At 39.4% G+C, this 24,238-nt stretch overlaps 1 protein-coding gene and 1 pseudogene across 1 annotated transcript in view; one reads left to right on the plus strand and one right to left on the minus strand.

The window, feature by feature from the left end:
- Window positions 1-12,587, minus strand: part of LOC110285102 — a 38,631-nt pseudogene extending 26,044 nt beyond the window's left edge.
- Window positions 1-24,238, plus strand: part of Colec12 (collectin subfamily member 12) — a 173,079-nt gene that overhangs the window by 42,183 nt on the left and 106,658 nt on the right. The gene's annotated exons all lie outside the window — the stretch shown is intronic.

The following is a 24,238-nucleotide window of genomic DNA, read 5'->3' on the forward strand; positions in this document are numbered from 1 at the left end:
TGCATTTTGCTGTAAGTAGAAAAAAAATCCCATAGCTTTATATTTAGTAGAATACAAGAGGACAGGACCTTTAACTTAGTTTTGTTTTTGCATATGCTGTGTATTACTAAAGAGTTCCAAACACCAAAGCAGGTTCTCTTTGTGATAACATCAAGTGTATATAAAGGAGAAGAGGGCATTTTACATCCCACTTTTTACAGTGGCTCACTAAGAGCAGTCTAGGTTCTCAGCACACAGGGCCATGAACTGCTGTTTTTCTTACAGTATCTCTGGTGGATCTGTTTTCTTGGTCTGGCAAAGAAGTCAGATTCTATTCAAGACACCCATGTGGGTGGCCTCAGCTTAGCATTTCCAGAAGGGCGGATCATACTGCTTTCTCTCCAGCCCCTGAGAACCAGAGGAGGGCCACGATGTTGGGGGTAGTGGTGGTAAAAGAGATGCCTAATTGGTTCTGATGAGCTCATACCCACAGCAGAGTCACTTTAACATAAGCAATTCTTTGATGGTACAGCCATTTGACGTTCCGTTACATATAGAAAAGGTAAATTGTTGGTAATAAAGTCCAGGGAGAGCATAGATGCTTGTGCCATCTTCCCAGTGTGGTCTTTCATTGGAGGAGATTCAATTAATGAAATAGCTACAGAATAAATCACAATAGATTTAAAAAGGAGTTCAATGTGTGACTGTTTCATTTAATGGCTATATGGGGTGAGATCTCCAATTGCTCAAACCAGAAGGAACCTATCAGCAGAGAAGAAAAGCAGTATAAATTGCCAGGAACAATCATTAAGATGTTACTAAACACCCAAAGTCATATAAGTCAGCCTTCCAGGAGTATAACAAAATAAACTACAACAATCAGCTTTCAAAGAAGAAAGGTTCATTGTGGCTTACAGTTCCAGAGGTTTTGCTTCATGGTCAGTTGACCCTGTTGTCTAGGGCCTGTGGTGAGACAATAGTGGAGCCCTTTTCTTACCTCATAGTCTAGAGGCAGAGAGATGTAGCGAGAGGGAAGAGAGGAGAAAGTGGAGTGGAGGGGGCGGGGGAGAGGAAGTAAGTAATAGAGGAGATGGGGAGAGGAACTGTTTAGTGTTGCTTCAAAGAACAAATTGGGTAGTGTTCCTTCTGTTTCTCTTTTGTGGAATACTGTCAAGAGTATTGGTATTAGATCTTCTTTGAAGGTCTGACAGAATTCTGCACTAAACCTATCTGGTTGTGGGCTTTTTTTGGTTGGGAGATAATTAATGACTGCTTCTATTTCTTTAGGGGTTATTGGACTGTTTAGATGGTTTATCTGATCCTGATTTAACTTAGAACATGGTATGCTTCTAGAAAATGGTCCATTTCATCCAGATTTTCCAGTTAGTTGGGTTGAGTAGAGGCTTTTGTAGTAGGATGTGATGATTTTTTGGATTTCTTCAGGTTCTGTTGTTATGTCTCCCTTTTCATTTCTGATTTTGTTAATTTGTATACTGTCTCTGTGTGCTCTTGTTAGTCTGGCTAAGGGTTTATCTATCTTGTTATTTTCTCAGAGAACCAGCTCCTGGTTTCTTCCATTCTTTGTATAGTTCTTTTTGTTTCTACTTGGTTGATTTAAGCCCTGAGTTTGATTATCTCTGCCTTCTAGTCCTCTAAGGTCTATTTGCTTCTTTTTGTTCTAGAGCTTTCAGGTGTGCTGTCAAGCTGCTAGTGTGTGCTCTCTCCAGTTTCTTTTTGGAGGCACTCAGAGCTGTGAGTTTTCCTCTTAGCACTGTTTTCATTGTGTCCCATAATTGTGGGTATATTGTACCTTGATGTTCATTAAATTTAGAAACTCTTTAATTTGTTTCTTTATTTCTTCCTTGACCAAGTTATAATTGAATAGAGCATTGCTCAGCATTCAAGTGTATGTGGGCTTTCTGATGTTGTTTTTGTTTTGTTTTGGTTTTGGTTTTTGTTTTTTGGTTTTTGGTTTTTGGTTTTTGCTGTTGAAGACCAGCCTTAATTTGTAGTGTTCTGATAGGAGGCATGGGATTATTTCAATCTTCTTATATCTGTTGAGGACTGGTTTGTGACCAATTATATGGTCGATTTAGGAGAAGGTACCATGAGGTGCTGAGAAGAAGGTATATTCTTTTGATTTAGGATGAAATGTTCTATAGATATCTGTTAAATCCATTTGGTCCACAACTTCTGTTGCTTTCACTGTGTCTCTGTTTAGTTTGTGTTTCCATGATCTGTCCATTGATGAGAGTATAGTGTTGAAGTCTCCCACTATTATTGCTTGAGATGCAATGTATGCTTTGAGCTTTAGTAAAGTTTCTTTTATGAATGTGGGTGTCCTTGCATTTGGAGCATAGATGTTCATAATTGAGAATCCTTCTTGGTAGATTTTTCCTTTGATGAGTATTAAGTGTCCTTCCTTATCTTTTTTGATGACTTTTGGTTGAAAGTTGATTTTATTCCATATTAGAATGGCTACTCCAGATTGTTTCTTGGGACCATTTGCTTGGAGAATTGTTTTCCAGCACTTCACTCTGAGGTAGTGTTTGTCTTTGTCACCGAGATGCTTTTCCTGTATGTAGCAAAATGTTGAGTCCTGTCAACCTATCCAGTCTGATAGTTTATGTGGTTTTTATGGGGAATAGAATCCTTTGATGTTAAGAGATATTAAGGAATAGTGATTGTTGCTTCCTGTTATTTTTTTATATTATTTTTATGTTTGTGTGGCTATCATCATTTGGGTTGTTGAAAGATTACTTTCTTGCTTTTCTAGGGTGTAGTTTCCCCCCTTGTATTGGCATTTTCTACCTGTTATCCTTTGTAGGGCTGTCTTTGTAGAAAGACTGTGGAAAATTGGTTTTATCATGGAGTGTCTTAGTTTCTCCACCTATGATAATTTAGAGTTTTGCTGGGTGCCTGGGCTGGCATTTGTGTTCTGTTAGGATCTGTATGAGATCTGCCCAGGGTCTTCTAGATTTCAGAGTCTCTGGTGAGAAATCTGGTGTATTCTGATAGGTCTGCCTTTATATGTTACTTGACCTTTTTCCTTTCTACTTTTAATATTCTTTCTTTGTTTGAGGCATTTGGTGTTTGGTTCATTCTGTGATGGGAGGAATTTCTTTTCTGGTCCAGTCTACTTGGAGTTCTGTAGGCTTCTTGTATGTTCATGGGCATCTCTTTCTTTAGGTTAGGGAAGTTTTCTTCTATAATTTTGTTGAAGATATTTACTGGCCCTTTAAATTGGGAATAGTCACTCTCTTCTATCCCTATTGTCCTTAGGTTAGTTCTTCTCATTTGTGTCCCAGATTTCCTAGATATTTTAGGTTAGGAGCTTTTTGCATTTTGTATTTTCTTTGTTGTGTCAATGTTTTCTATAGTATCTTCTGCATCTGAAATTCTCTCTTCTATCTCTTGTATTCTATTGGTGATGCTCGTATCTATAACTCCTGACATCTTTCCTAGGTTTTCTATCTCCAGGGTTGTCTCTCTTTGTGATTTTTTTTTATTGTTTCTACTTTCACTTTTAGATCCTGAATGGTTATGTTCAATTCTTCCACCCTTCGCCTGTTTGGTTGTGTTTTCCTGTAATTCTTTAGGGGTGTTTTGTTTTGTTTGTTTGTTTTTGTGCTTACTCTTTTAGGGCTTCTACCTGTTTACCTGTGTTCTTCTTCATTTCTTTAAGGGAGTATTTATGTACTTCTTAAAGTCCTCTATCATCATCATGAGATGAGATTTTAAATCAGAGTCTTGCTTTTCTGGTGTGTTGGGGGTATCCAGGGCTTGCTGTGGTGGGAGAACTGGATTCTCCTAATGCCACGTAGCTTTGGTTTCTTTTGCTTTTGTTCTTGCCCTTGCCTCTTGACATCGGGTTATCTTTGGTTTTAGCTATTCTTTCTGTCTCTGACTGTGGCTTGTCCCTCCTGCAACCCGGTGTTTTAGTACTCTTGGGAGACCAGTTCTCTTGGGGAGGAATTTGGGTATGGAGAGCTGTGGCACAGGGTCAGCTCCAGGGTGCAGACAGAAACCAAAATATACCTGTCTCTGGCTGTTCCTTAGTTCTTGTGTCCATATGGCTCTGGGTGGGTCCCTCTTGGGCCAGGAATTTGAGCAGAAGTGGTGGTTTTACCTATGCTCAGAGGCACTCCTGGGAGACCAGCTCTCTCCTGGCAGTATTTGGGCATGGAGCATTGTGGCACAGGATCAGCTCCCAGGCACAGACAGAAATCTTTTTTAATTTTTTAAATGTGAGTTTTTACATGACAACCTAGCATATGTGTCATCTTACCCCTTTCATAAAACTCAGAATGTGACATACAATTTAGAGGTGAATTGTAATTGATGATGTACATGTAACATACGTGTATATTCAGAAATATGTGTACTGTGTGTTGACCGGTTAGAGCTTTAAGCTCTGTTTCCTGGGTCTATTTTATTAGTTGAGAGAACATTTCCGTCCTTGAACTTGCAGCTCATGGAATCTACTAAGTGAACTAATAGATGCACTTTGAACTTTGAACTTTTTTAAAAGTACCTGGCCATAGTGCATGCTGCTGCTGTTACTATTATTTCTCCAATGTCTATTCTTTTAATTCAAATGCTGCTTCATGGAGTTGACTCATGGCACACCAGAATATAGCTTTGTACCACTGGGTTCCTTTCCTCTCCTTTTTAATCTACTTGCAATAGTAGATACACTAAAGGGAGTTACCTCAACCAGCTTTCCACAGAACAGATGACTATACTCAAATAATTTTCAACATCCCCACAGTGAAAATCAGCCTTCAAGTGAAGAGAGAAGAGACTAAAGGAACAGACTTTAAAAAAAAAACAAAAACCAAAAAACAAAGTAGATTACGTCAGGGGACAGGCCAAGCTGGGCAGAAGACTTTCAGAGAACTGGAGATTGTGTGCAGGTGGTCACCCTGAAGCTAGTTTATCTTGAGTCATCTGTGATCTCTTCCAGCTGTGAACATGTCTGCTATGGCTCAGATGGAAGGCCTTTATCTTTGTATTTCACAGCTTGTACAGTGAATGCAGGATTGGAACTTAAGTCTGGTTCTTTGCTGTCCTATCATCAACATTTAATGGAGCTGTTGCCTAAAATAGAGAGTTCTAGAAGAGAGGCCCTAATGTGGGCCAAGACACACTGCTCTGTCCCATGGTTTCCTCTCAGTATCTGTTGACTCTCTCCCTCCACTTCAGCTTTCACTTCCTCCTGAGTTTTTCTTTTTGTCAGTTGCTTCTCCCCTTAAACTCCAGCATTTTGTTTTGAGATTTGTCCCAAATAATGAACTAGGAATGTGTGAAAAACATAGATCTGGTACTGTTTATCTTTTTTCATGGCAAGGTCAACTAATTGACAGGTTACTATTACATTTGTGTTACATGTGTCAGTTGGTGACTCTGCCATGTGAGATACTCAAAAGAAGTAAAAAAAATGAATCTTCATATCAATACACTTCACCTGGTTATGGATGAGTGGAGAACACATGTCCTATTATCACAGAGCAACACAGTTCCTTTCATGGCTGTCTAAAGGAAGACAGTATGTATTCTTGGATATCCTTAAGAGTGACTTTTGGTTCAAATGACTCCTGGGAAGGCTAGACATACCTGCAAATACCAATTTGACAGAGATGTAATATCTAGACCAAATCTGTATTTATGGATTTAGTTTTCAGAAATCTACTTTTTCCCCTTTATTACCGATTAAATTATCAGATAACTGCCTAAGAAGACCCCCTATCTAGTACCCAGGAAGAGGAGAGTCTATTTGAGCATATGTTTTCAATATTTTAAAGTGTGTCTGTTGATTAGCAGTATACATATTATAGTTCTTCCATTATATATGTAGTAAACAGTAACATTCAAACCAAAGCCATTTGCTGACAACTTTTAATATTAAACATATAATAATTCTAATAACAATAAACATCCAGACTGCCATTTACCTGGGATGACTTAAATTTAGGCAATTTCCCAATTTGCAGATATGAATAATCCAACTTTATACCTCTCTCATTGTAGAAGTTTGCTCTGTCACTGGTTTGGCACTTCCTGTTGCCTCTGATGTTCCTTAGAGACGGAAATTTAAATTGTCTATATACTACACTCTGATCAATGTTCTGGAGTCAGGCTACAATAGCACCTTTGTGCCTTCAGCCTAAGTGTACTTACCAAAGTATACTTCTTGCAGTTTCCCCCAAGTTTCATTATCTCCCACATCAGTGTAACCTGTCCTGCTAGTCTCAAATCTGCTTTATTTTCCCTACAGGTTACTAGATACCGTGGGTGACATAGAACAGAATTTTAACCACTAAGCAGGGCTATTTAATGGAGCCAAAATAACTTAGCCAAGAAGTAGTGTTATGATCAAGAGTTGATGACCAAGATGTTACTTGTTTCTAGCTGTCATACCATATACATTAGTCATGGATTCTAACTTAAATTCTGTCTAGAGACAGCCCAGAAGGACGAGGTGAATAGTTATTAAGAATATCTGGCTGCCAGAAACATAATCAGACTATTAGTGACATTTGCTTCATACAAATGAAGAGTCTAGATGTCACTCTAAATTTCTGTCATGTGTTTTCAGGACATTCTTTAGGCTCCCACCCACCAAAAAGAGTATTCATTATCTTTCAACACTTTTTATGTCTTGACAAGATGTAGAGTCGATATAATGTTAGGATCCAGATGTTGAAGGTACTGAGATTTTTTTAGAAGTGGGCAAAATTCTGAATGCTTCCTTTACTTACCTCTTGATATTCAGAGAAAGCCAATGTATAAAAAGTCTGTGAATGTGTGTGTGTGCCTCGGTGGGCACACACACACACACACACACAGAATTTTGTTTCTCATCTTTTTCTAAGTTCAACAGAATTTTATGTTAGTGGCCTTAATAGAACATGCATTATATGCAAGAAAGTAGACTTTTATAAAATTTATATTTGTTTTTGCATGTGTATGTGTGTAACCACAGAGGCTAGAAGAACACACTGAATCTCTTAGAGCTAGAATCACAAATGTTTGTGAACTGCCCAGTATGAGTTGCTGTCACCTGAATCCTCCTCTGACAGAGCAATGAAAACTCCTAGACCTCTCCAGCTTCAAGTTGGCTTGGTGCTAAAATCTTTAAGAAACTCGGAATCCAGAGCTGAGTGATTACCTCAGTCAGTAAATTGCTTGTCTCAAAACTACAATAACCTGAGTTTAATCCCTAGAAGCCATATAGAAACATTCACACACACACACACACACACACACACACACACACACACACCACACACACGATGCTTGATAGCCCTTTTTTATAATCACAGATCTGTGGAGATGGAAACAGGAGAAACCCTAGGGTTTGCTGGCTAAACAATCTAGCCTAATTTGGAAGTTATAAGCCAATGAGAGATCTTGTCTCAAATGAGTAAATGCTTAATGCTGGACAGATGGCCCAGTGTTTAAAAACATTGGCTACTCTTTCAGAGGTCCTGAGTTCAATTCCCAGCAACCACATGCCAGTTTACAGCCATCTATATTGAGATTTGCTGTCCTATTCTGCTATGCTCCTCTGCTGCTATACAGAGGTGCATGCAGACAAAGCACCCATATTCATGAAATATACAAACAAATAAATCGTTTTTTAAGGAGTAAATGATCTCATCTTGAGGATGACTAAGTTGAGTTCTAGCCTCACACATACATGCACACATGTGCACCTGCATACATATTAAATTAACACACATGTACACATGAAATCCTACAAGAGAAGTGTAAGTGAAGAGAATTGTAATATCAAAAGTAAATACAAAATAAACACCCCAATGCTGCTAGTCAAATTGGAGAAGTTGAGACAAAAGATGAGAGTGAGAAGCTTGACATCCAAGAGGAGTAATGGTAAGAATATTGGTTGGCCTGGAGTCAGGTCCGGTAGGTGACTCATGGAGCCGGTAAGTGAATATGTGGATAGTGACAGGGAAATAACAGGAAGAAACAAAAATCCCTTACAAAGTCATTGGGTTGAAGTGGGTATATTGTAAGATCAAGGTAATTGGTGTGTGTTTAGTTGGTGAGAATGGGCTTCAGATATGTGCTTTTAATGTCTGGTGTGATGGTAGTCTGGTAATGAAAATAAATGGAGATGGGTATTGTCTTAGGGTTTCTATTGCTATGAAGAGTCACCATGACCACAGCAACTTTTATAAAGGAAAGCATTTGATTGTGCTGGCTTACACTTCAGAGGTTTAGTCTGTTGTTATCATGGCAAAAAGCATGGTGGCACATAGGCAGACATGGTGCTTGAAAATTAGCTGAGAGTTCTATATCCAGAGCTGAAAGCAGCAGGGAGAGCAAGTGGGCCTGGTTTGAACATCTGAAATCTCAAAGCCCACAGAGACACACTTCCTCCAACAAGGCCACAGCTACTCCAGCAAGACCATACCTCCTAATAGTACCACTCTCTATGGGTCTATGGGGGCCATTTTCATTCAAATCACCACAAATATCTAGAAGGAATTTGACATCAACTATTATGTCAGACAGGCAGGGATTGCAACAGGCAGAGCTGATAGGGATACTAATGAAGGACTCTCTTGAGGAAGTAACCTAAAGAAAAAGAATGGTCGAGATGTGGCTGCTAAGAAGGTATGCAGGTGTGGTAAACATGAACTCTGGCTGGGTCATAAGTCATAGTTAATTATAAAAACAAATCATTAGCCCCAGTTGTAGAGAGTTGCCATAAAAAAAAGAAAAGGGTGTGAGCCGCATTCATCTTTGGGATAATTATCAGTCAGTATTAAAAAGCCTTGTAATTTTGCACAATATGTAGCTGAGTTTGCTTTTTGTGTCTTCAAATGATACCTTGAATCACCTTTGAACATCACCTTACCATCTCTTATTACCATCTCTTATTATCAGTAGAAACTCTACATTTTAGCAATCCCCTTTTCCTTTTTAAGGTGAAAGTGGCTTAGTGATTTTGGGAAAACATTTTAGTGGTGTTACTAGGAACAGGAAGACTTGCCTTACATATTTGATGTTTTGGTTGTTGTTGCTGATTTGTTTAGAGATTCTCTCTGACCTTTTTTGTGTGATGTTACATGTGTAGATTCTCTCTGGCCTTTTACGTGCGATATTACATGTGTAGATTCTCTCTGGCCTTTTACATGCGATATTACATGTGTATTTACATGTTTAAGAGATTCTTTCTGGCCTTTTACATGTGATATTACATGTGTAGATTCTCTCTGGCCTTTTACTTGTGATATTACATGTGTAGATTCTCTCTGGCCTTTTACATGTGATATTACATGTGTATTTACATCATTGATGTCATTCCCTTTCCCCTTGCAGCTCCTCCTGTGTCCACCCACGCCCTTCAAATCCATGACCTCTTACTTTTAAATTTATGTTACATATGTCTGTCTCTCTACTTGTCTATCAATTTATCTGTCTATAGCATTAGCTATCATCTATCTATCATCTATCTACTCACACAGATATATGTAAATTCAACCTAATAAGTCCATTTATCATTGCTTGTATATATTTGTTTAGAGCTGACCCCTGGGTGGGGTCATAGCTTGTCCCTGAAAATTGACTCTGTTTCTCAGCAGCTGTTTTGCCTGAAGTTCTTCATTTGGGGAAGAACCCTGTAAGATTTACTCCCCCACCCTGGTCCCCATCCACACTGGCATGTCAAATGGTGGTATTGTTGTGCAGGTCTTGTATATGCCACCATACTTTTGAGTTTTTATGGCTATAGCTTTCCTGTCATATATGAAAGACGCTATCTCACAGCATGCATTGTGACCCTCTGGCTCTTACAGTCATCCACCACCTTCCATAACATTCCCTGAGCCTCAGGTGTAGGAGTTGTGCTACATTGTTTATCACTAGAATTGAGCACTCTATGATCAGTTAAAAAAATAGAGAATGCTTAATGAATTTTCTTATTATATATGCTGCTGAAATGATTCGCTTAATGATGCAGTTTTGGGGTCTCATGTTGACCTTCATGTAGATTTTTCAAGGTATCTGACCCTCCTTATCCCTTCTTTTTTTCATTGTACTTAGAAAAATTACCACCTTTGAAATCAAAATTGTAAGTACACACTCAATTTGATGGTGTGATTTGCTTCATTTTTTTTCCTTATAAGAAAAATTGACAAACAAAAAAACAAATAAAAAACCCACATTGACTTATTTTCAGCATCCTGTTGATATGGTTCAGTGTGTGAAATTTCATTTAAAAGGCTATTGAAGGGAAATATTGAATCTAGAAACAGCAGGGTGAGATGAGACAGAGGTGAATGTTAATTTGAAAATGATCTCCAGACCGTTGCTCCTGGTGTAACAGACCTCTTGTCTTTCTGAAAATCACCACACTGTTGCATATTCACACAGTGACCACCTTCGGCTGATGGAGGGAATTAGAGTAAGGGGAAACAGCACCCCAAAGCTTCACCTTTGCCAGGTACTAAAAAAGAAATAACTTAAAAAGTTATCACAGGCCAATGAGACAGCTTAGCAGGTAAAGGCGTTTGTCATGGAATCTGGTGACTTGACCTTTATCTCCTGCAGATTGTCCTCTGACCTCCTTATGTGGTACATGTGCCACCCCCATACACAAATACATGAATGTACATTTTTAAAATAGCATGGTTTTATGCAACTCAATGATTTTTTTTAAAAGCATAAACATTACAGTAAATAGAGTACTTAATAAACATTGCTTCCAGGGATAGGCACTAAGAGTGGTGAGGCTTTTGAGAATGTCTAGGGTGGTAGGAGGCCTGCCTGAAGTCAGGGGGCTGGTTTAAATAGCAGGTGTCTGTGGGTGTAGCTCTGACACTGCTGACCCCGGACAGCTGGTGGATGTTAAGATGCCTGAGTGCACATCTTGTGTTTTCTAGCCTTCCCCAGTTCAGTGAGCTTCCTGTGGAAGAAAGGCAAACTTCATACACACTTAAACCGTCTTTAATATTTCAGTTGTGTTGGAACAAATTTGTATTTTCAAAGTAGGAGTTATAGCTATAGCAAAATGGGTTATAATCTTATCTTCAATTATTGTGTAAGGAAGCTAAGACTGAGTGAGCCACAGTACATGTGGTGTGGTAGCCATGTTAGTGGCGGAGAAGATCATGATTTACAGGCCTCAGCCTCTTTCCCCATCAGCTGTGTGCTGTACTGTTTCCCCTTTCATTGTGTTACAAAATTTCTATCATTAAAAAAAAAAGTCCTGTCTGTTGGTGGTGGCACATACCTCTGAGTTCAAGGTCAACCTGGTCTACAGAGTTAAAGGGCAGCCAGGACTTCATGAAGAAACCCTGCCTCAAAATTAACTAAATAAGTAACCACTGACCTGAGGTTTCAAGGATGGACAGATGGCTCAGTGGTTAAGAGCACTAGGTGTTCTTCCAGAAGACCCAGGTTCAGTTCCCAGCACTGACATAGCAGCTTACAACCATTTGTAACTATAGTTCTAGGGAATGTAACATTCTCATACAGACACACATACAGGCAAAACACATGAAATAAAAATAAAGCCAGTTTTTAAAAAGCTGTATAATTCTTTGTTCAGTTCTGAGCCCCATTTTTTTAATGGGGTTATTTGANTTTCTGGAGTCCACCTTCTTGAGTTCTTTATATATATATATTGGATATTAGTCCCCTATCTGATTTAGGATAGGTAAAGATCCTTTCCCAATCTGTTGATGGTTTTTTGTCTTATTGACGGTGTCTTTTGCCTTGCAGAAGCTTTGCAGTTTCATGAGGTCCCGTTTGTCATATGACTAGGCCATCACTGGAAAGAGAGGCCCATTGGACACACAAACTTTATATGCCCCAGTACAGGGGAATGGCAGGGCAAAAAGTTGGGAATGGGTGGGTAGGGAAGTGGGGGGGAGGGTATGGGGGACTTTTGGGATAGCATTGGAAATGTAATTGAGGAAAATACGTAATAAAAAATATTAAAAATTTAAAAAATACAAATAATGCTTTTATAAAATCTGGAAAAAAAGAAAATGTAAATGAAGAAAATACCTAATTAAAATTAAATTAAATTAAAAACAAAACAAAACAAAAGCTGTATAAAAAAGAAAAATTCCTCCATTCTTACAGTTCTTACTGTTGTTAATTTTATTTTAGCCCGTTTTTTTAAAACTTAGAATTCATCTAGCCCTTTAATTAGATACTAGCTCTACTCTAGTCAGACATGGACCATATTGCTTATGTTATTGTTGAGTTTTATATTTACTTTATTATTGTGTATGTACAGTCCTGTGTGGGAATGTGTCCCAATGTGCATGTGAGGGTCAGAGGACTCTGGAATGTCTTCTCCACTTCCAGGTTCTGAGGGTTAAACTTAGATCCTAGGGTAGCATCATTGCTAGGTGCACCTCTCTCCACTGAGCAACCTGACTGGACGTGGTCAGTGTTTTAAACTTAAGATTTCTCCCCAAATTTTAAATTTTATAACATAACACTTAATCTTTTAGTTTTATTTATCTCCCCATACTACCAAAATTTACTTGCTCCATGGGAACGAGTTTTTCTGTTGTAATCACTGCTATATTCTCTGTGACTACAACAGGGAATGCATAGCCCATGGTGGACTTTCAGTCAAGAGTGAGTAAGTTGAACCTCTACAGAGCAGATAGCAGTATGTGGAGAACTGTGTGTTTTTAAAATGACTAGACAAGAGGTGGGGCTAGGGTAGAGCTTTGAGGTAGAGCCCTTGCCAAGCTCACATGAGGTCATGGGTTCTAGCCACAGCATTTCAATAAGACTAAACACTAACAGAACAAAACACAAAGATGATTTAGAAAAGACAAGAAATGTTCCTTATAGCTGGGGGGATCTGCAATCCTATAGGTGGAACAACAATATGAACTAACCAGTATTCCCCCCCCCCCCAGCTCGTGTCTCTAGCTGCATATGTATCAGAAGATGGCCTAGTTGGCCATCAGTGGAAAGAGAGGCCCATTGGTCGTGCAAACTTTATATGCCTCAGTACAGGGGAACGCCAGGGCCAAGAGGTGGGAGTGGGTGGGTGTGGGAGTAGGTGTGGGAGACTTTTGGGATAGCATTGGAAATGCAAATGAAATAAATACCTAATAAAAAATCAGGTAAAAAAAAAAAAAAGAAAAGAAAAGAAATGCTCCTAATGCCCCACAACAGCCAATAGGAGAACAGGATTGTGAGGCATATCTGTTCATTCTCCACTCTTAACAATGTTCAGAATCTCCCATGGTAGAGACTGGTACCACTCACAGTGAGTGTGTCTTCCCAACTCAACTAATCCCCCACAGACATGCCCAAAGGCCCATCTTTCAGGTGATTCTAACTTGTCAAGTTGATAACACTAACCACCTCAAAGTGCCATTGAGTTGGGAGTGGTCTTCATGTTAATGGGCTTGTACTCAGTTATTTCAATGCTCAACTGAAGATTATTTATGAATTATACAGCTCATGAAAAGCCTCTGAAGTGCTAGATCTGAAAAGTTACACAGGACAGCTCTGAATATCATAAGCAAGATGTGCAACCTGTCCACCTTCATTTGCTTGCTTTCCTATTCCTGCCACATTATTAGTCTCACTATAATTGAGTGTTTCCCATCCTCAAGGCCCAGGTTTGATCATGGAGGACGTGGGGACTCTCCATATAGCCTATGATGCCCGTCTAGCTTAATGGAAATCATCTTTGTTAGCAGTGCTGACTTTGTTCTTCTGTGTGTCCTCTTGAGTATCCTAGTCTTCCCTGCATGTTTGTCACTTTATAGATAAGACCCAGGAAAGTAAATGACTTGCTCAGGACCCACCTTCAGTGCTGGTCTCCCAGTTTGGAGGACAGAGATTTTTCTGTGACCTCTTGCCTGATCCTTACCTTAGCTCACTCTGGGTAAGAGACAGATGACTTTGGATGCACCCCAAGTTGTCTATCAGTGAAATGTCAGTCAATATTAGAAATGCAGATGGTTACAGCTTCAACAGTATATGACCAGGAAGCTGCTACCCACCATTGTTTGGGTGGGACCACAACTGTCTTAGGGCACATATTGATACCTAATATGATAAACTCCTTGGTGGTTTGAGTAAGAACGCCCCCCCCACACGGGCTCATATATTTTACTGCTTAGTTCTCAAGGAATGGCACTATTTGAAAAGTATTAGGAGGAAGTATATCACTGGGGGTGGGCTTTCAGTGTTCAAAAGCCCATGCCAGGTCCTTTCTCTGTCTGTGGATCAGGATGTAGCCCTCAGCTACTGCTCCAGCACCATGCTTGCCTCCATGCTCCCCACCATGATGGTGATGGACTTGAAACTGTAAGTAAGCCTCCAGTTAAATACTTTCTTTTATAAGTATTACCTTGATTGTAGTCTCTTCACAGCAATAGAATAGTGACTAAGACAAACTCCAAGGAAACATAGTAATGGCCTCCAGGAGAAAGGAGAAAGAGGGAATCCTTCCCCTTGCTTATTGTGGACCTTGGGTAAGACATAAGCTATTCCCAAATCCTGTTTTCTCATCTACAGACTGTTGACTACAAGAATAAATTAAACACATATAAAACTCTTATAAGGCTTTTATACTAAGTATTCAATTAAATACTAGTATAATTTTGATAATAACTAGCTGTTACTTTTAAAAGGTAAAATCATGGTTGTGACAGTATCACACAAGCTTGTATCAATGAATCCTTTACATTAGTTAGTCAGGAAATCAGTAAGATGTTAACAACAATCAAAGGAACACCCCAAAGCAGATTCATACAGGCAGTCAGGAATGCTGACACGAATTTACTTAATAGACACCAAAGAGAATAGAGCAATCAGTACCACTGACACTGACCAAAGTTCATTTATGGATCTGTAGTGGAGAATCATTGTCCTCAGTAAGCTAAGACTTAACAAAACTGTAAGCTCAAACACTTTCCAAGTGCACAGACCCATAGAATAAGGACAGGAAGGGTACAAAAGGGAGTGAGTAGCTGCTTCCCTGTCAGTAGCATGCCATAACCACCCTGGCCATTAGAAATGTTTCCCAGCTCCCCTGAAGCAATCTGTATTATTGCTAGTTCTTTATCTCCTAGGAATATTTTGAGGACTAATAAAATAATGGGTACATGTGCCTCTGTTTACAATGCTGTTCTATCATAAATTAAAGATGCATATAATTCACCTGATAAACCCCACCCACCTTAAATGTGCACAGAACTCTTACATAAGTCTGTAGTTGAATGAAATCATCTATCACAAAGCCCAGTCTATAACAAAATGTTGATGTTCATGCAATCTATTGGGTACTGAACCAGATACAAAATAATACAATGGGATGGGTGCCATCATGAAGCTGAAAAATCCTGGCTGAGCCACTGGAGAGCCAGGGACTATCTGTGTATGAGTCATGATATAGCAGCACCCAAGGTGTATTTTACAAAGAGCAGTGACAGTATACAAGGAAGAGATGAGGCAGGCCATATTGGGTCTTCTTTTCTTTTCTGTGTGACCTTGGACAGTGAGCTGACAGATTTGTCCCTTTCTTTGCTTAGCCATCAGCCTAGGTGTTAAAAGTCATAACATCTATATAAAAGAATCTATGGGGAAGTGCCCTGGAAAATGAAAAAAAAATGCTACTCCTAGAAGTGACTGTACGGTGACTCTGTTTTAGGTTTGTGCTCATTTTTTCTTTAAGAACAAGAACCTATAGAATAAAAAGATGATGTGGTGAGCTCCTCGATGCATGCACAAGGCCATAGTTACTGGAAGTTGTAAATCATATGGAAAAGTCTTTAACTCAGTGATTTATGGCCCCACTGCTAGTCCTGAAGTTCATGTTCACTGCTAACCCACATGTCCTGATGGCTCCAGAGAGGCATGGGAATGTCACTGACTACAGGGGCCATATGTCCCTACTTAAACCTGTATAGACTGTATTTCACTCTCCATAACCTTTCTTAGCAAAGCTGTCTCTCTGGTGTTGCCTACCTGTCTTGAAGAAGGAGGTTTGAGAATTCCTAAGAACTGGGAAGGAAAATCTTTGGGTCACATAATCCTTTTGTAGCTCAATTATGGGTTTTGTCACTGAGACAGGATAAGGAGAGTTTGGACTGATTCGAGCAGACAACCCTGAGCATCCAAAAGGGAGGCGAGGGAGAATATGAATAAGAGAGAGAATAAGTGAGGATATAAACTCTAGGTGGAAAGAGCCTGTACTGTGGTTGGAAAGAAGGCAGCCGTACATCAGACACAGGGCTTCTCCAGTTCCCACCAAGGCCTGCACCAGGGAACAGAATGTCTGCCACAGCAGAAGGGTTTGAGCTATGGAAACAGTAGGACTTTCTGGGTTGCATTGTACTCTACACACTTAAAGTGCTGCAAAAGGCTTTGGAGATGTTGAAAAACACGGGCAGGTCTCTCTTCACCTGAGTAAACAAGGGTAGGTCTCTTTTCACCTGAGAGATACCGACCATGCCTCTCCTGAGGCAAAGGCTTACTTCAGACTCAAAAAAGAAATCCATACTTTGTTTGACCTATGAATTTATTATGCATAGAGGTGTCAGGTAGTGGAGAGGAGTGAGGTTGCTGGAGCTTGGCTGCCTCCCCCTCTTCTCACCCCATGAGGTGATTCCAGCTTGCCTTGCTCATATGCGATATAACATTTCCTACACTGCCTTCTGGTTTTGGTGAACCCATTGCCACTGAGTCTCGTTTTTTTTGTTTTTGTTTTGTTTTGTTTTGTTTTTTTGTCCCTGCCCCCAGCCCCTGGCACAGACCTGACATATACAGTTCAGCAGTAATTTTCTGACGGAGCATATTGAGGAGTTACTCCTTGACTGGTCAACAGAAATCTCAATGCTCACAACATTAGGAGAAACCTCAGTCACAACAGTTTAGCAGGCCAACCCTGGGGCCTCTTCATAAAATGGGGAAGCTTGAGCCCAAATTTCAGTGTTCATAATGAGACTATTTTCGGCTTTCTCAGAAACAGCATCTGTAAATAATCAGGCAGAAGCCTTTTATAAAACAATGTAGGAAAAACCTCAAATCCATTCTAATGCTGAAACATTGAAACAAGATTTTGAACCCACGGGGACGCCAAGATCAACATGGGGCTTCCTGCATAAAAACTGGAATTTCATAGCAGTGTGGGGGCAAGAACTATGACTGAATTTTCCCCTTCCTAAATTATATACTGCTTAGTGTTAAAGTGAACAGAGGGCTGCATGGAGATGGGCCTGTGGTTGATGTAAGTTCCACTACAAACCCATGGCGTCTGTGGTGGTGGGACTTGGGAGAGCCGTCAGGCTGGCTGGGCCGTATGTTGCAAAAAGGTCACTCGTAGGTCATGCCACAGTTTAAGTCTTCAATGAAATTTTGCATGGGACTTTTCCTCTTTCATACAAAAATAATCAGGGACATTATGTAATAAGTTTTCAAGAGACGGTGTTCTGAATGTTGGTTTAGTGACAGCTATTAATACCTACCATTCCAGAGTCCCTTCCTTTTTCATCCCTGTTGGATGGAGGAAGAGGTAGTCTTCTATAAGAGGTGGTGTTAAACTTGACTCTGAATACTCTCTTCATGTGTGGGCAGGTAGCTCAGTGCGGCTACCCACAAGTTTCTGGATTCTTCCCATGCACATATACACACCACTGACAGAAACCAACAGCAACAACAGTGAAGCCTTTTCATCTCTCTTAGCTGAATAATTTCTCCCAAGGAAGAGAGACTATGTACGTCTGGAAGATTCTGCAATGTTCTGTCCACCCTGAACCAGTAATGTCAGTTGTAAATAAGTGGCAAAGCAACGACCCAAAGCCAGCGTTCCCATTAGGCCCACCCTGACCAGGGTGAAACAGCCATGAGTTTAGCTCCCTAAGAGCTCACCTGCAGGCTTCTCAAAGTACTGAAGGTTTGTACTAGAAGAGTCACTGCTAAAAAGAGGTTGTTTATTGCAGATATGGGGGAGAGAACAGCCAGAGGCATCTGGAAGGGTTCAGATGAACATGGCTGGCAGAACAGACCAGGCCATTAGAAGAGAGGGGGCAGGGGTGGGGGGAGTGAGGGAAGAAGAGAAGAGGGAAAGGCAGGAGAGGCAGGAGAGGCAGAGTAGCAAGAGCAGAACCAAGAGAGGACCAAGAGACCAAGAGAAAATCAGGACAGAAAGTGATCCAACAGAGCACAGATCCCAAATGACTGGGTTATCATAGGGGAAAAGAAGCTGGGGAAGGGAGAGAGGGGAAGCTCATGGGTTGTAGAGGTTTGGCATGGTGGCAGGGTGAGAAGAGAAGTGTTGAGAGGAACCAGGACTCTGCAACACAGGTACTTGTGACGCTGGGAGAGCCAGGTGGCAGAAACCTCTTGAATAGGCTAATAGGTGCTTCAATCAGCTGTTTGTCTCAGGTTTCCTTGAGACCTAACAATGGGTACCTAAAAATGTGTACACCTTACCCAACATTTCCATGTGTGAATATATAGAATGTAATAAAGAGAGTCTTTGTGTGCACACATATATTTTGAATAGCTGTAGAAAATAGACTTTTTTTAAAAAAAAATATAGACTTTTATTTTTGAGACAGGGTCTTACTAAGTAGCTGCAGCTGGCTAGGAACTCAGAGAGATCAGCCTGCCTCTACCTCCCAAGTGCTAGGGTTAAAGTCATATTCTGTGACACTCAGTAAGAATATAGATTTTTTAAAATATATTTTTTATTTCTAAGTAGATACAAAGATTATTTTTGAAGTATAGAAGTAGAGATTTACTTTTTTTTTTTAGAAATTTGAAGGAATTCTATGTAACAATACAATCTAAACTTTTTCTCTCTTTTTTTTTTATTAGATATTTTCTTTAAATTTCAAATGTTATCTCCTTCCTTGGTTTCCCCTCCAAAAACCCCTTATCCCCTACCCACTCCCCCTGCTCATCAACCCACCTACTCCTGCTTCCTGGCCCTGGCATTCCCCTACACTGGGGCATAGAGCCTTCACAGGACCAAGGGCCTCTCCTCCCCTTAATGACCATCTGTTACATATGCAACTGGAGCCATGAGTCCCACCACATGCACTCTTTGGTTGGTAGTTTTACTCTCTGGGAGCTCTTGAGGATACTGGTTGGTTCCTATTGTTATTCCTCCTATGGAGATGCAAATGCCTTCAGCTCCTTGGGTCCTTTCTCTAGCTCCTCCATTGGGAGAACCTGTGCTCAGTCCATTAGTTGGCTGCAAGCACCCACCTCTGTATTTGTCAGACACTGGTGGAGCCTCTCCAAAGACAGCTATAATAGGCTTCTGTCAGCAAGCACTTGTTGGCATCCACAAAAGTGTCTAAGTTTGGTGATTGTATATGGGATGGATCCCCCAAGTGGGGCAGTCTCTGGATGGTCATTCCTTCAGTCTCTGCTCCACACTTTGTCTCTGTAAATCCTTCCATGGGTATATTGTTCCCCCTGCTAAGAAGAATCAAAGTATCCACACTTTGGACTTCTTTCTCCTTGAGTTTCACGTGGTTTGTGAATTGTATCTTGGGTATTCTGAACTTCTGGGCTAATAGCCACTTATCAGTGAGTGTTCTTTTGTGACTGGGTTACTTCACTCAGGATAATATTTTCTAGTTCCATCCATTTGCCTAAGAATTTCATGAATTCATTGTTTTTAATAGCTGAGTAGTACCCCATTGTGTAAATGTAACACATTTTCTGTATCCACTCCTCTGTTGGGGGACATCTGGGTTCTTTCCAGCTCCTGGCTTATACATAAGCCTTATACATAAGGCTTCTATGAACATAGTGGAGTATGTGTCCTTATTACATGTTGGAGCATCTTCTAGTATATGCTAGGAGTGGTATAGCTGGATCCTCAGGTAGTACTATGTCCAATTTTCTGAGGAACCACCAGACTGATTTCCAGAGTGGTTGTACCAGCTTGTAATCCTACAAGCAATGGAGGAGTGTTCCTCTTTTTCCACAATCTCACCAGCATCTGTTGTCACCTGGGTTTTTGACCTTAGCCATTCTGACTGGTGTGAGGTGAAATCTCAGGGTTGTTTTGATTTGCATTTTTCTCTAATGACTAAGGATGTTGAACATTTCTTTTCTTTTCTTTTTTTAGATTTATTTATTTATTTAATGTAAGTACAATGTAGCTGTCTTCAGACGCACCAGAAGAGGGCATCAGATCTTATTACAGGTGGTTGTGAGCCACCATGTGGTTGCTGGGATTTGAACTTCGGACCTTCGGAAGAACAGTTGGGTGCTCTTACCCACTGAGCCATCTCACCAGCCCCTGAACATTTCTTTAGGTGCTTCTCAGACATTCGGTATTCCTCAGTTGAGAATTCTTTGTTTAGCTCTGTTTCCATTTTTAAAAAGGATTATTTGGTTCTCTGGAGTCTAACTTCTTGAGTTCTTTGTATATATTGGATATTAGCCCTCTATCGGATGTAGGATTGGTAAAGATCTTTTCCCAATCTGTTGGTTGCCTTTTTGTCCTATTGACAATGCCCTTTGCTTTACAAAGGCTTTTCAATTTTATGAGGTCACATTTGTGATTGTTGCTCTCAAATCATAAGCCATTGGTGTTCTGTTCAGGAAGTTTTCTCCTGTGCTCAACCATTTGAGGCTCTTCTCCACTTCTATTAGATTCAATGTATCTAGTTTTATGTCCTTGATCCACTTCAACTTGAGCTTTGTACAAAGAGTTAAGAATGAATTGATTTGCATTCTTCTAAGTGCTGACCACCAGTTGTGCCAGCACCATTTGTTGAAAATGCTGTCTTTTTTCCACTGGATGGTTTTAGCTCCTTTGTCAAAGATCAAGTGACCATAGGTGTGTGGATTCATTACTGGGTCTTCAGTTCTATTCCATTGATCTACCTGTTTGTCGTTGTACCAGTACCATGCAGTTTTTATCACAATTGCTCTGTAGTACAGTTTGAGGTCAGGCATGGTGATTTCCCCAGAGGTTCTTTTATTGTTGAGAATAGTTTTCACTATCCTAGGTTTTTTGTTATTCCATGTGAATTTCCAATTGATCTTTTTAACTCTATGAAAAATTGATTTGGAATTTTGATGGGGATTGCNTTGAATCTGTAGAATGTTTTTGGCAAGATGGCCATTTTTACTATATTAATTCTGCAAATTCATGAGCATGGGAGATCTTTCCATCTTCTGAGATCTTTTTCTATTTCTTTCTTCAGAGACTTGTAATTCGAAAGTTCTTGTCATACAGATCTTTCACTTGCTTAGTTAGAGTCACACCAAGGTATTTTATATTATTTGTGATTATTGTGAAGGATGTGGTTTCCTTAATTTCTTTCTCAGCCTGTTTATCCTTTGTGTAGAGGAAGACCACTGATTTGTTTGAGTTAATTTTATATCCAGCTACTTCACTGAAGTTGTTTATTAGCTGTAGGATTTCTTTGGTGGAATTGTTGAGGTCACTTAAGTATACTAGCATATCATCTGCAAATACTGATATTTTCACTTCTACCTTTCCAATTTGTATCTTTTTAATCTCATTTTGTTGTCTAATTGCTCTGGCTAGGACTTCAAGTTCCATATTGAGTAGGTAGGGAGAAAAAGGGCAGCCTTGCCTAGTCCCTGATTTTAATGGGATTGCTTCAAGTTTCTCTCCATTTAGTTTGATGTTGGCTACTGGTTTGCTGTATATTGCTTTTACAATGTTTAGGTATGGACCTTGACTTCCTGGTCTATCCAAGACTTTTATCATGAAGCGGTGTTGGATTTTGTCAAATGCTTTCTCAGCATCCAATGAGATGATCATGTGGTTTTTTTTTTCCCTTTGAGTTTGTTTATATAGTGGATTAAGTTGATGGATTTCCATATATTGAACCATCCCTTGGATGAAGCCTCCTTGATCATGATGAATGATTGTTTTGATGTGTTCCTGAATTTGGTTTCTGAGAATTTTATTGAGTATTTTTGCATCAATATTCATAAAGGAAATTGGTCTGAAGTTCTCTTTCCTCATGCAGTCTTTGTGTGGTTTAGGTATCAGAGTAATTCTGATTCCTTGTATCTGTCTAGAAAATTGTCCATTTCATCCAGATTTTCCAGTTGGGTTGAATATTTTTGTAGTAAAATCTGATGATTTTTTTGGATTTCCTCAGTTTCTGTTGTTATGTCTGCCTTTTCATTTCTGATTTTGTTAATTGGTATACTGTCTCTGTGCCCTCTAGTCTGGCTAAGGGTTTATCTATTTTGTTTGTTTTCTCAAAGAACCAACTCCTGGTTTGGTTGACTCTTGTATAGTTCTTTTTGTTTCCACTTGGTTGATTTAAGCCCTGAATTTGATTATTTCCTGCCATCTACTCCTTTTGGGTGAATTTGCTTCTTTTTGTTCTAGAGCTTTCAGATGTGCTGTCAAGCTGCTAGTATATGCTCTCTCCAGTTTCTTTTTGGAGGCATTTAAAGCTATGAATTTTCCTCTTAGGGCTGCTTTCATTGTGTCCTATAAGTTTGGGTATGCTGTGTCTTCATTTTCATTAAATTCTAAAAAGTCTTTAATTTATTTCTTTATTTCTTCCTTGACCAAGTTATCTTTGAGTAGAGTGTTGTTCAGCTTCCATGTGCATGTGGGCTTTCTATTGTTTATGTTTTTATTGAAGACCAGCCTTACATCATGGTGATCTGATAGGATTCATGGGATTATTTCATTTATAAAATTATTTATAATTTATCTTAATAATTTATATCTAATTTATATCTAATTTATCTTCTTCTATCTGTTGAGGCCTGTTTTATGACCGATTATATGGTCAGTTTTGGAAAAGGTACCATGAGGTGCTGAGAAGAAGATATATTCTTTGGATGTAGGATAAAATGTTCTATAGGAATCTATTAAATCTATTTGTTTCATAACTTCTGTTAGTTTTACTGTGTCTCTGTTTAGGCTTTTATTTCCAAGATCTGTCCATTGATGAGAGTGTGGTATTGAAGTCTCCCACTATTATTTTGTGTGGTGCCATGTGTGCTTTGAGCTTTAGTAAAGTTTCTTTTATGAATGTGGATGCCCTTGCATCAGCTCTATAGATATTCCAAATAAAGAGTTCTTCTTGGTAGATTTTTCCTTTAATGAATATGAAGTGTCCTTCCTTATCTTTTTGATAACTTTAGGTTGAAAGTCGATTTTATTTGATATTAGAATGGCTACTTCAGATTGTTTCTTGGGACCATTTCTTTGGATAATTGTTTTCCAGCCTCTTACTCCAAGTTAGTGTCTGTCTTTGTCCCTGAGGTGGGTTTCCTGTATGCAGCAAAATGTTGGGTCCTGTTTACATATCCAATCTGTTAGTCTATGTCTTTTTTATTGGGTAATTGAGTCTATTGATATTAACAGATATTAAGAAAAAATGATAGCTACTTCCTGTAATTTTTGTTGTTAGAGGTGGAATTATCCTTTTTGAGGTTATCTTCTTTTTGGTTTGTTAAAAGAAGATTAACAAAGCACTTGGGAGGCAGAGGCAGGCAGATTTCTGAGGTCGAGGCCAGCCTGGTCTACAAAGTGAGTTCCAGGTCAGCCAGGGATATTCAGAGAAACCCTGTCTAGAAAGACCAAAAAAAAAAAAAAATTACTTTCTTACTTTTTCTAGGGTGTAGTATCCCTCCTTGTATTAGTGTTTCCCATCTTTTATTCTTTGAAGGGCTGGGTTTATGAAAAGATATTGTATAAATTTGTTTTTTTGTCATGGAATACCTTGGTTTCTCCATCTATGGTAATTAAGAGTTTTGCTGGGTATAGTAGCCTGGGCTGGCATTTGTATTCTCTTAGGGTCTGCATGACCTCTTCCCAGGATCTTCTGGCTTTCATAGTCTCTGGCAAGTAGTCTGATATAATTCTAATAGTGTGCCTTTATATGTTACTTGACTTTTTTCCCTTTCTACTTTTAATATTTTTTCTTTGTTTTGTACACTGGTGTTTTGTTTATTATGTGACAGAAGAAATTTCTTTTCTGATCCAATCTATTTGGAGTTCTGTAAGCTTCTTGTATCTTCTTGGGAATCTCTTTCTTTAGGTTAGGGAAGTTTTCTTCTATTATTTTGTTGAAGATATTTACTGGTCCTTTAAGTTGAGAATTTTCACTCTCTTCTATACCTATTATCCTTAGGTTTGTTCTTCTCATTGTGTTCTGGATTTCCTGGATGTTTTGGATTAGGAGCTTTCTGCATTTTTTTTGACTGTTGTGTCAATGTTTTCTGTGGTATCTTCTGCACTTGAGATTCTCTGTTCTATCTCTTGTAT

Source organism: Mus caroli, chromosome 18 (genome assembly GCF_900094665.2).
Source record: "Mus caroli chromosome 18, CAROLI_EIJ_v1.1, whole genome shotgun sequence".
Classification (NCBI taxonomy): Eukaryota; Metazoa; Chordata; class Mammalia; order Rodentia; family Muridae; genus Mus; species Mus caroli.